The sequence below is a fragment of the Sus scrofa genome, chromosome 1 (assembly GCF_000003025.6).
Source record: "Sus scrofa isolate TJ Tabasco breed Duroc chromosome 1, Sscrofa11.1, whole genome shotgun sequence".
Taxonomy (NCBI): Eukaryota; Metazoa; Chordata; class Mammalia; order Artiodactyla; family Suidae; genus Sus; species Sus scrofa.
In genome coordinates, this window is record NC_010443.5 from 250,540,048 (window position 1) to 250,552,111 (window position 12,064).

A 12,064-nucleotide genomic window follows, 5' to 3' on the forward strand; every position below is an offset into this window, starting at 1 on the left:
CAGCGAGTCGACCCGCCCCTGCCCGGGTTGGAGCACACGCCCACGCCCCGCCGCCGCCGCCGCCGCGTCCCGGCTGCCTGCCCGCCCGGGACCTAGCCCCACCCGGCTCGGCCTGTTTCCCTCCCGACCCGGCCGCGCCAGGCGAGCGCGACCCAGGCGTCCCCTCCCCGACCGGACAAGGTGCGGGAACCCCGGGGCCGCCGCGTCCGCCCGCCCGCCCGCGCGTTCGCCGAGCGACTGGGGACGGGTGGGGGTGGGGCGGCGCTCAGCGCGACCCCGGCCCCAGGTCGCCCGGCGCCCTGCCCCCGGCCCGCTGGGGTCGCGCCGGCCCGTACCTGCAGCATCCGGGGGCGCGGGGCGCCCAGGTAGGTCGCGCGTGCGGGCGGCGCGGAAGCTCGCTCGCGGCGCGACCTGGCCGCCGTCTGAGCATGCCCAGTGCCGCCCGCGGGCGGCTCCCGCCGGCCCGGCTGGCCGCGACGGGCCCGCGCGCCGGGCTGGGGGCGGGCGCCCGGGCCGCCCGCGGGCCGCCCCCGCCCCCACCCGGGGGCCAGAGCGCTGGGACGCGTCTCCCAGGGCCACCGGGCCGCTCCTACCAAGTGCTGTGCAGCTCAGTGTCCCCTCGCGGGTGCACACCGGCATTCGTTCCATAACCATTTATTGGGCACCTACTGTGTGCCCAGCCCTCAGTGAGTTTATGCCTAGGAATGTCAGGCAGTCTATGCTCCACAACCTTTGAAATGAGGAGGAGTCTTGCCCTGCAGGGGTTCTGCTGATTTCCAGTGCAGTGCCCATCCTGTTCCACTCATAGGCTTCTCGGTTTAAACCTTCTTCCCAAGACTTATGGGCCCCCCACCTGATCTGTGCCCCTGCCTTCTTGCAGCCCCATGAGCACCTTTCTGTCCATCAAACACTCGGAACTTGTTTGTTGGTTTATTTATTTATTTATTTGTCTTTTGCCTTTTTCTTGAGCCGCTTCTGCGGCATATGGAGGTTCCCAGGCTAGGGGTCTAATCGGAGCTATAGCCACCAGCCTACACCACAGCCACAGCAACGCCGGATCCTTAACCCACTGAGCAAGGCCAGGGATCGAACCCGCAACCTCATGGTTCCTAGTCAGATTCGTTAACCACTGCGCCAAGGCGGGAACTCCTCAGAACTTGTTTAGCCTCAGATATTTCGCGTGCCCCTTTTCTCCTCGGTGTGGGGCGACTTTGCCTGGTATTTCACGTGGCTGCAACCTTCTCATTGCACGTATGCCCTTCTCAGAGAAGCTTTCCCTGACCACCCTGCTAAACATGCCCCCCTACTCCCAGACACTCTCCATGTCCTTGTTTTATTTTCTTCACGTTTATCGCCATCAATTTATTCCACAATTAATTATTGATCACCTACTCTGGTTTTTCCCTTGTGGTGAACAAATAGACAAAAATCCTGTCCCCTGCTGGAATTTGGCGGAAGAGAGGCAGGGGACAGACAATAAACATGCAAATAAGCAAACTTACAGTAGAAGATAAGTTTTATAAGCGGGGGGTCGGGCAAGGTAAGGGGACTTTGAGCAGAAGGAGTGCAATTTTCAATGAGGTGGTCAGATCCGGCCCTTAAGTAGGTGCCCTTAATCTACGCTGATAAATTGGGAAGAGCATTCTTGGCAGAGGGATCAGCCAGTGCAGACACTAAGATGCAGGGCTGCTTAAGCAACAGCAAGCAGGGCAGAGTAGCAGGAGATGAGGTTGGTAACTGCCTTTTCCTCTGATGAGCTTATTATTGTGTATTAACCTCTGGGACTTCAGCTCTGGGGCCCTGCCTACCTTCACTACAGTGTCCCAGCCCCTACAACAGTACCTGACACACTGTAGGTGCTCAAAACCAATTTGTTGAATGAGTATGTGAATGAAAGGATAGAGTCATGGCTGGAACCATCCTGTCCGGACCCAGATGTCCGAGGTTCAGGGGGGCCCTGTCGGCCCGTTGTCATTGGGGCGGCAGCCGGGCAGCACCTGGTGCCTCACTTCGGTCGTTGTCCACAAGTCCCATGTCTTTGGGTAGCGCCCCCACAGAGGACGCTAGGAAGGGGAATAACGACCCAGCCAGGCGTCTCAGAAACAGGCCCCGCCCCCTTCCCAGACCTCGGGTGGCGGGCAAAACCTGGAGCCCCAGCGCCCGCCCAGCACCATTGGGACGGCGGGGAGCGCACTGGGCATGCTCGGAGCCGGGCGGGGCCCGAGCGCCCGGGAGGAGGAGCCTCCTGGCAGAGCGGGTGACGCCCCGCCCCCAGCAGAGCCCAGCGGGACCCTCTGCCGCGGTCGGTTCCTCCCTCCAATTAGGGTGGGGTATGGGGGCGTTTTCTTTCAAAGCTCAGTGGAAAAGCTGGGAATTCAGAATCCGCCCAAGGCATTCTCCCTCCTCTCCCAGCCGTGTGATCTGGATTAAGCACCTTACCCTCTCTGTGCCTCGAATAAAGTGAATACTTAGCTGCTTTGATCTGGGAATGAAAGAACGTGAGCGTGTTTAGTCCACTTAAAGATTCATTTCTTGAGTGCCGACCTCAGTTATCGTCATCTCCTACCAGTTTGTCAAATGCTGAGATGAGGAAACCAAGGTTAATAAACATGTGAATTCTTGGAGTTGTCCCAGTTTGCTTTCCACTAGAAACTAGGCTGAAACTACCTTTTTTCCCCACAGTCGAGTGATTGGCTCACACAGTGTTCTCAACTTCGAGGTAAAAAATATCTATACACCTAAGGAAAAGACCTAGTTTTTAAAATCATGCTCAAATCACCATAACAGAAACAGAAACGAAAAGAAAGAATATTCCCCAAAGAATAAATGCTCACATATAAAGGAATAATTAATTCAGTTATGGCATTTTTGTTGAAATAATAACTGTTTTGCACTAAACTAGACCATGTCGCAGCAGGAGGAAACTTTCAGTACAATGCTAAGTGAAAAAAGCTGAAAACACAAATAGCCTGTGCAATGGAAACATTGGAAAATGCGAATAGTCTGATTTGGGGGATAGTGGGGTCATTTTATCTTTTTATCTATTACTGTCACAGTGTTGTGTTTACCGTGATAAACATTTAAAAGATCAAATAAAAAATTCTTAAAGTTTTGTGTGTCTAATAATAATAACTACTTTTATCAGTCTCACATGTGATTAATATTTCACACATATTCTATCTTTACTCCATATTGTCACTCTGCAGAGTGGGTGTTTTTAGCTCAGTTTTACTGAAAAGGAAACAATCCGGGAGACTTTCACAACCAGTAAGAGACAGGGTCAGGATTTGAATGCAAGTTGGACTGACGGCAAAGCCAGGGTTTTAGGTTTTATCATATTGCCTCTCTATGTAGTAGCTTACCATTTATTGATCTTAAAGGAAATCACAGCTTTCATTTTGTGTCTTTTTGTCTCCTCTACACTTTGATGTGTTTATAGGCTACAGATTACCTTTACATGTTCTGGTCTCCCGTTACTGTTTCATTCTTGGGCCAAAAAGTTAAAGTCCATCCTTTTAAGCTGTTGCACCTGGAGTGACATGATGTTATTATCAGCAATGACTGTTGATCTTATATCTTAAACTCCCAAACCTTATGCAAATGATCTTCTTAGTCTAAGTGATTGAACCCAGCCAGATATAGAGCAAATAGAGGCCCAATCAGGAATAGAGCTATATCAAGTCTCAGATAATGAGGACTCACATAAATTATGGTCCCTGGGTGATCATTTTGGAGACAGAACCACAACATAAAGGAACCACATAGTCAATGGACCTTTCAGGATTCTGCTGTGATGAAAAAGTATAGAGCTGATAATCTGATGAGGTTTGCAGAGAGAAAGCCAGGGCCCTAAAAGCAGCTCTCCTGCTAAGCTAAGAAAACAACAACAACAACAACAAAAACTAGCTTCTCTTTTAATCGTGTTGGTAGACCTTGCTTGGCCCCCAATTCACTAAACAAACAACAGCCAGCACAAAAGCCGTAGAGGGTCATTTCACTGGAGAGGAAGCCATGCTGTATCTCTGGTAAGAATCAAATTTACACAAGTTAAAAGAAATGAGATGAGCACCTGGATACAGTTATTAGCCACATTCCCAGAAGCTGCCATTTGAGTAGAAAATCTGGTGCCAAGTACGGCTCACAGGCAATTGGCTGCGGTTATTAACAGGAGGAGTTTCCTGGAAGAATCACTGAGGATTGTCATACATATCAAGACTCAGGAAGTCTGGGCACCACGTGGACGGTTTTCAGTGATTTACAAGGCAGGGTTCCCAGCTGAGATAATGCTCATCAATAATTTGTGCTGTTAATGCAAGCTCACGAAGGGCCCAAGAATCCGTAAATACATGGGCAAGTGATGCTGTATAATGACAAGTGATAAGAATATGATGTAAAGTTATATGCACAGTATGGCCCCTGTGTGAATGGCTACCCTATCTCATATACAATTGCCATTTTGTAGGTTAACAATGGTTGAACATTGGCAGCTTCCCAGATTTCAACTTAATACATGAAGAAAAAGGACAAGAGAGAAATGCACCAATGCAGTAATGGTGGCTGTGTCTGAGTATGGCATTTATACACGGAGAATCAAGAAGATACAGAAGGTATCTTTTACAAATCAAATGAAGGGCATTTCAAGTCTTTGGGCAACTGTATCTTTATAGTTCCCTAAATCTTGTTTTATGGTAAATGTGTTTCTCTTATTATCGGGAAAAATGAAACAAACTTGAAAGTTGGCAAGCCAAAGAAAGTGAGGGGAAAAGAGAGGAAATGACTACTCTGGAACTGGGCAAAAACGGGAGAGGTTCCTTTCACAGAGGCCTGTCTGTGCCTGTCCAGCGGTGCCTGTCCAGCAGTGGCAGGTGGTGACAGAGTGTCTGTCCCTGGCCCAGGAGGGAGGGAGAGGAAGTGGTCAGGGGTTCAAGTCAGGAGCCTGTAGAGATGTGTTAGTCTGACTTGGGACCCCTTATCTTGTGTTCTTGGAATTCTTGGACCTCAAGGGTCTCACTTTGAAAAACACAAATTTTTAAGTGTAAAGTTTTAGCTCTAAAAAAGAAAAATGTCTTTCCATTGCAAATTGATCACTGCCCGAAGAGGAGTGTTGTCTGTAAAACTGATGAACAAACTGGGCAAGAGTACAAGAACAGGATGAGGTGACCGTTGTTGATTCATTCATTTATTCATCAAATATTTACTAAACACCTACTATGTGTCAGGTTGTGCTCTAAGTGCTTGGGAGACATCAAAGAATGAAATGAACAACAATTTCTGCTCTTCTGGGCATGCATTCTAACAGGACAAGCCTGACAGTGAACAATAGTCATTGTAAACAAGTGGGTATTATTTTATGTTGAGAGACCAGGGGTAAGGGTGATGGGGGGAGTGATGGAGGTGGGGTAAGTGGGGAGTTGCAATTTTAAATAGGACTGAGAAATTTAATCACTTAAGCAAAGACCTGAAGGAGAGGGAGGACTTATTCATGCAGGTATCTGGGGGAAGAATCTTCTGGGCAGAGGGAATAGCCAATTCAAGGGCCCTCAAGGGTGCATATCTAGAGGAAGGTGGCTGGTAGGGCAAGGGGCGAAGCTGCAGGAGATGAAGCCAAAGAGGTGGCAGGGGCCAGAACTGAGGGCCCTCCCCTTGTCACTCCCAGGAAGGACTCAGTCTTTCAGTCTGAGCCAGACAGAATCCAAAGTGACCTATCAACACATCAAATCTGAAGGCTGGCCCTTTAGGTCGTCCCTTTGAATATGGGAACTAAGTTCATGGAGTGGCCCTCCACTGTAAGGGAGTCAGCCACAGGATCCAGGTTATGCGTATATTTTTATTATCATCACAGAAATGGAAAGATAACATTCAACGATTATCTCAGAGGGTTTCCAGACCTTCAAGAACACGCTTCTGGTGCACATGCTACAGCTATGCTAGAGGACCCGAAGGACTATTATAGCCCCATGGACCACCACGTAGCTTTGCTTTGCATTTTAAAACGGAAATGTTAGTCTGGAGACTTTGAGGTCCAGCTCTGAAGCAAAGAGAAACAGTGAGAAATGCAGGGAATGAAAGTTGGTGTCCTGAACTGTGGCTGATGGTATTTAAGCAAAGGCCTTCCTTGAAAGGAGTGGTGTCATCTTTCAAAACCCAGGGAGAATGGGTTTGTCAAGTCTCCCAACCACACCTGGAAGGTTCACATGCCTGAGAACAGAAGGAGAGAGAGAAAAACACCCAGGCAATGTAGACAGGTCCGCGCGCACACACACACAGGTCACGGCTTTAAAAAGTCAGCAATGATGAAGGTAACACTAGGATTCCCTTAATAGAAGATTCCAGGGAAATGAGTCAGAAACAGTACTGAACACAGCATTTTATTTTATTTATTAAAAAAATTTTGAAGTTCCCGTCTTGGCACAGTGGAAACGAATCCAACTAGGAACCATGAGGTTGCAGGTTTGATCCCTGGCCTCGCTCAGTGGGTTAAGGATCCGGCGTTGCCGTGAGCTGTGGTGTTGGTCGCAGATACGGCTCGATCTGGCATTGCTGTGGCTGTGGCATAGGCTGGCAGCTACAGCTCTCATTTGACCCCTAGCCTGGGAACCTCCATATGCTGCGGGTGCAGTCCTAAAAAGCCAAAAAAAAAAAAAATTATTGTAGTTGATTTATAATGTTCCATCAATTTCTGCTATACAGCAAAGTGACCCAGAATGTATACATAAATATACATTCTTTCTTTCACATTATCCTCCATCATGCTCTATCACAAGTGATCAGATATAGTTCCCTGTTCTATACAGCAGGACCTCATTGTTTATCCACTCCAAATGCAATAGTTTGCATCTACTAACCCCCAATTCCCAGTCCACCCTACTCCCTCCCCCTTCCCCTTGGCAACCACAAGTCTGTTCTGTATGTCCCTGAGTTTGTTTCTATTCTGTAGATAAAGTTCATTTGTGCCACATTCTAGATTCCACATATAAGTGATATCATATGGTGTTTGTCTTTCTCTTTCTGACTTACTTGAAGGCAACATTTTAAGTTTGATCCAGGAAACACATGTCAAGATCACCTTGAGAGAAGGAATCCTTGTGAAAAAGCAGACTCCTGGCTTCAAGGCAAGATCTTCTGAATCTCTAATTGTGGAACTCAGGAACCTGCATTTTATAATTAACTATAAGACTCTTATGTACACTGGAATTTTATGACTCCTGTCCCACAGCCCCCAATGTATGCACACCAAGAACATAGCCTGAGTGATAACGGAGAAAGACAAATATAATATGATATCACTTATATGTGGAATCTAAAATAATTGTGCAAATGAACTTATTAACAAGGCAGAAACAGACTCCCAGGCTTCGAAAACAAACATAAGGTTACCAAAGGGGAAAGGTGTAGGGGAGGGATGGAAAGGGACCTTGGGTCTGGCATATGCACACCATTGTATATGGAATGGATGGTCAATAGGGACCTGCTGTAGAGCACAGGGAACTCTACTCAATAGTCTGTGATAACCTATATGGGAAAAGAATCTGAAAAAGAATGGATATGTGTATATGTATAACTGAATCACTTTGTCACACAGCAGAAATTAACACAACATTATAAATCACGTGTAATTCAATAAAATCTTTTTAAATGAAAAAAAAAAAAAAAGGAACATAGTCTGAGGGATAAACTAAAAGGATGGGAAATTTTTACCAAGAGATGATCTTCTAGGTTCTAAGCACCGATGCTTAGATAAATGGAACTAAGTACCAGAGCATCAGCTTCTTAAAGGAGGTACACATCTCTAGGGGTAAGAAGGGGAGGTGGAGAGAGGGCATCCCCTACAAGCCAATAGGGACCCCTAATAGAGGGCTCTCAGGCTCTCTGCTCTTGACCTTGGATCTTTGACTCCATGCATCTGGCCACGCTCCCCTGGGGCCAGCAACAAGCTGACCACGTGACTGAAGAGGAGGCCGTAAGGGTGAGAGGCATAGTGGTGGCGATGTTTGCTAAGAGGAGTAGACCTTAATATAAACACGCTGGAGTATGTAGAGTACACACAAAAGTGAAACAAGGAAGGTCTTTACCTCCCAGAGAGGCAGCGGACAAGCCGGGCAGAGAAGGGATGGGCGTTTACTTTTTTGCTATAAAGCTTTGTGTACCTTCGGAATTATTGACTGTGAGACACACAACCCATTTCAAAGTAAACCAGTCTCTCTGGGAAAAAACAAGGATGTGTACACAGTATTTTTTTAAATTGTTTTACATTTTTGACTCCCTGTAAATGCTGCTAAGACAAGTCGCGGCCGTGACTGTGACCAGGTCGTAACAATGTATAGCTTGCTTGAAAGAAACAGCTATGGGTCAAGAATTTTGCCTTCTGGAAATGCATGTGGCTGAGGGATGGAACAGAAAAGAAGAGCTTTGGATGAGGATGAAAGAGAAGGAAAAATCATTTCAGTGACCTTAAGATCAAAAGCGATGCTTTCCTGACACAGCTGGTAACAAAATGGCCAGAAAAAGAAGAGCTTCAACGAGTCAGCAGCCACGAAGAGATGGTCACCTGAAACCTCTTCTAGCTTGGCTGACCATTTCATCTCTGAGATGCTGGAAACTCGATCCAGCCTGGGAGAAAACTGTGCTCCCACCCCCTGGTGACATTTCAAGAATGGGGGACGCTATTCAGCTGCCCGGTGCTCCGGTGACCTTCTAGCGTTGCATGGATGACACACCACAGGATTTCCTCAACTGCGCCCTGGCGTCCTGATAGGATGTCTTTCTCATTTTTTCCATGGTACACACAGTCACTGCATCACAGTCCAAACAGACTGTCCAGCGATGCCTCTGTAAACATGAGTCACCTGTGAAGTTAAAGAAATCTATGTTTGGGCAGAGACAGCAGAGTTTCTAAGACATATTGTCTTCACATAGGAGGTTTGGGTTGATGAGAGTTGTACGATTTCCTGCCAAGATGCCTGAGTGGTGCTTGGGGACTGACTTCCTGTGATAGCCACCAAAGCCTATATAGATACCTCTCTTGCTCATCCTAAGCTTCCCTTCCGGGGTGCAGTTCTCCAGCTATTGTCTGAGAAAACACTACTGTTTCTATTTTTTTTCACCCATGGGCCTCTCTTGGGTTTTTTTGTTTGTTTGTTTGTTTGTTTTTAGGGTTGCCCCCATGGCGTATGGAAGTTCCCAGGCTAGGGGTTGCATTGGAGCTGCAGCTGCTGGCCTATGCCACAGCCACAGCAACTTGGGATCCAAACCACATCTGTAACCTATGCCGCAGCTCATGGCAATGCCAGATCCTTAACCCACAGAGTGAAGCCAAGGATCGAACCTGAATCCTCATGGGTACTAATTGGGTTCTTAACCCCCTGAACCACAATGGGAACTCCCTCAGTTTGATCTTTAATGACACCACCTTGCCCAGCCTTGGTCATGCCAGCCCAAGCTCAAGCACAAAACCCTTTATTTCCCCTTGAAGGATGAAAGTCACCCATATCAACCTGCAACAACTCATTCTCCTATCTTTGCCTGTTGAAATCCTACCCATCCTTTTAGGTCCATCTCACCAACTACCATCTCCTGGATTATCTCAACTGGTTAAGAGCTCCTAACACCTGTACCCCAGGAGTCACTTCACTTTGACTTGCATTTAGTTATTAACATGCATGTTCCTTTGGATGGCTCTTGGAAAAGCCCCTGAATGGGACCAAAGATCTTCCTGATGCCATCTGGGCTGTGACTATAATTTCTGAGTAAGATATGCAAAGGGCTGTGAGCCCCTTCTGAAAAATTGCTCGCCTTTCTGCAATGAGCAAGAAGGGTTATATTGTATCTAAAGTCCTTCCAGAATTCTTTCCAGAATTTTGTTTGCAAGCTTGATAATTAATTGACCAATAGAGAGACAGAAAAGAGACCCAGATACCTGTAGATAGGTAGGTAAGAGAACAAGGTGATCAGTGGTATCCCAGATAAGGTATAATTAATCTCTGATTAGCTATCACTGTGCACTCTCAATTTCTTTTTCTTTCTTTCTTTTTTCTTTTTGAAGTATAGTTCATTTACAACGTTATGTTAGTTTCAGGTGTATGGCAAAGTGAATCAGTTACGCATACGTATATATCTTTTTTTTTTTTTTTTGTCTTTTTGCTATTTATTGGGCCGCTCCCAAGGCATATGGAGATTCCCAGGCTAGGGGTCGAATCGGAGCTGTAGCCACCGGCCTACGCCAGAGGCACAGCAACGCGGGATCCGAGCTGTGTCTGCAACCTACACCACAGCTGATGGCAAGCCAGATGGTTAACCCACTAAGCAAGGGCAGGGACCGAACCCGCAACCTCATGGCTCCTAGTCAGATTCGTTAACCACTGCGCCACGACGGGAACTCCACGTATATATCTTTTTTTTTTTTTCAGTGTCTCTGTACTCTCAATTTCTATGTGAAACAATTCAAAGAAGTAGGACATCACCCTGCCTCTTCACACCTGCGAGTCACCTAGTTGTGCTGACAGAAGGTCTCCAGGTCAAGGACACACCCTTTGTCAGCCTGAGTTGCTGAGTGTGTTAATTCCATGAGCTGAGTTCCGTCTTTAGACATCAGGACCAGGAATAACAGCGTGAGTAAAAAGCAAGGTAGAAATTACCAGGGACTAGAGAGGGGAGGGGGAAGGAGGCTAAACTCCACCTAGTGTCTCATGGTTTCAATTTCATTGCAGTCTAGGGTCATGCCCAGTCTCAAATATGGGAAGCTTCCCAGTTTCGTCAGTATGATATTTCATCTGTAGGATGGATATGTTGAAGGTGGCCTTCGTCTCTTCCTCAATCTTGGCCAGTCTGAGTAGCCTGCTTTCTCTAACTGTAGAGGCAGACTCAGGGGCCCCTTCTTCTGCATATATATATATATACACACACACACTAATTTGCGGCTGCACTATGGCATATGGAATTTCCCAGGCTAGGGGTCTAATCGGAGCTGCAGCTACTGGCCTACAGCACAGCCACAGCAACACCAGATCCAAGTTGCATCTGCAACCTATGTCATCACCTGTGGCAATGCCAGATCCTTAACCCACTGAGCGAGGCCAGGGATTGAACCTGCATGCTCGTGGAGACTATGTCAGAATCTTAACCCACTGAACCACAGTGGGAACTCCCCCTTCTGCATGTCAGTTCCACTAGATTTACACTCAATACATGATATACAATTGAGCAAGACTGCTACCTCAACTGTGAACTCAAATCATCTCTTCTTATGCTGGGAGCTTAAAGAGAATCAGAAACCTAGCAAGAGTGTGACGTGAGAGAAAACCAGTTAATATTGGATTGCCTTATTGATATGCTCAAGTTGGGCCAAGTCACTTGACTTCCTAAGGCCAGGGTATTATTTTCCATTACACTTCCTTCAGTGGCATAAGAAAATGTGCATAATACTAATACATATTTCAAATGCCAGTTCACATGAGGGAACAATTTCCCAATAGTGTTATCTAGTTGCTTCTCAAGTTCCCTGGGTTGAGGTCAGTCTTTGTAGTGACTGTTGAGTTCCTGACCCAAACACAACATGTGCCAGTTATGAAATCAGTTTTCCAGGCTTTGGATAACGAGGGGACCGTGGGAACATGTACAGCTCTGTCTCCAGCTTTGGTGGAGCCACTGAAAACCCAACCTAGCTTGGCTGTTCTGTGCCCCCACCTGGAAATGGGGACAAACCTGGACGGTCCTATGGGAGGAAATGGACCCATTCTGCAAAGCCAGTCTTAGCCTATGGAAGGGAGCAAAGTATCCTTCCCGTTCAGGAGGAAATGTCTCTCTTTAGTTATTTATTAAGCAGCACTGAAGTAATCTTAAAGCTGTGCTTTAGAAGGAAAAAAATACAGACCTAATCTTTTCAAAGAAAAAAAAAATGCGAAAGCAGATCAAGACTTAGAAACAAAAACAGGTTATTTTAGCACTGTTGGTAATTGTTAAAAATATAAATAAGGGGCAGAATGAATATGTAGTAGTTGTGTCCTATTGATTATTATATAACTTGAAATGATTTTACATGGGAAAATACTAGTGATAAGTTTGATAA

General features: G+C 46.7%; 1 protein-coding gene across 2 annotated transcripts in view; it reads right to left on the reverse strand.

The window, feature by feature from the left end:
• The window catches only part of PTPN3 (protein tyrosine phosphatase, non-receptor type 3), a 165,018-nt gene that overhangs the window by 121,917 nt on the left and 31,037 nt on the right, over positions 1-12,064 (reverse strand). The window contains exon 1 of one of the 2 annotated variants that reach the window (XM_021067339.1): positions 336-439. The exons of the other annotated variant lie outside the window; for it this stretch is intronic. The gene's annotated coding sequence lies outside the window, so the exon portion shown is untranslated. Of the gene's footprint in view, positions 1-335; positions 440-12,064 lie in introns of those variants that run through there. 2 annotated transcript variants of the gene reach the window in all.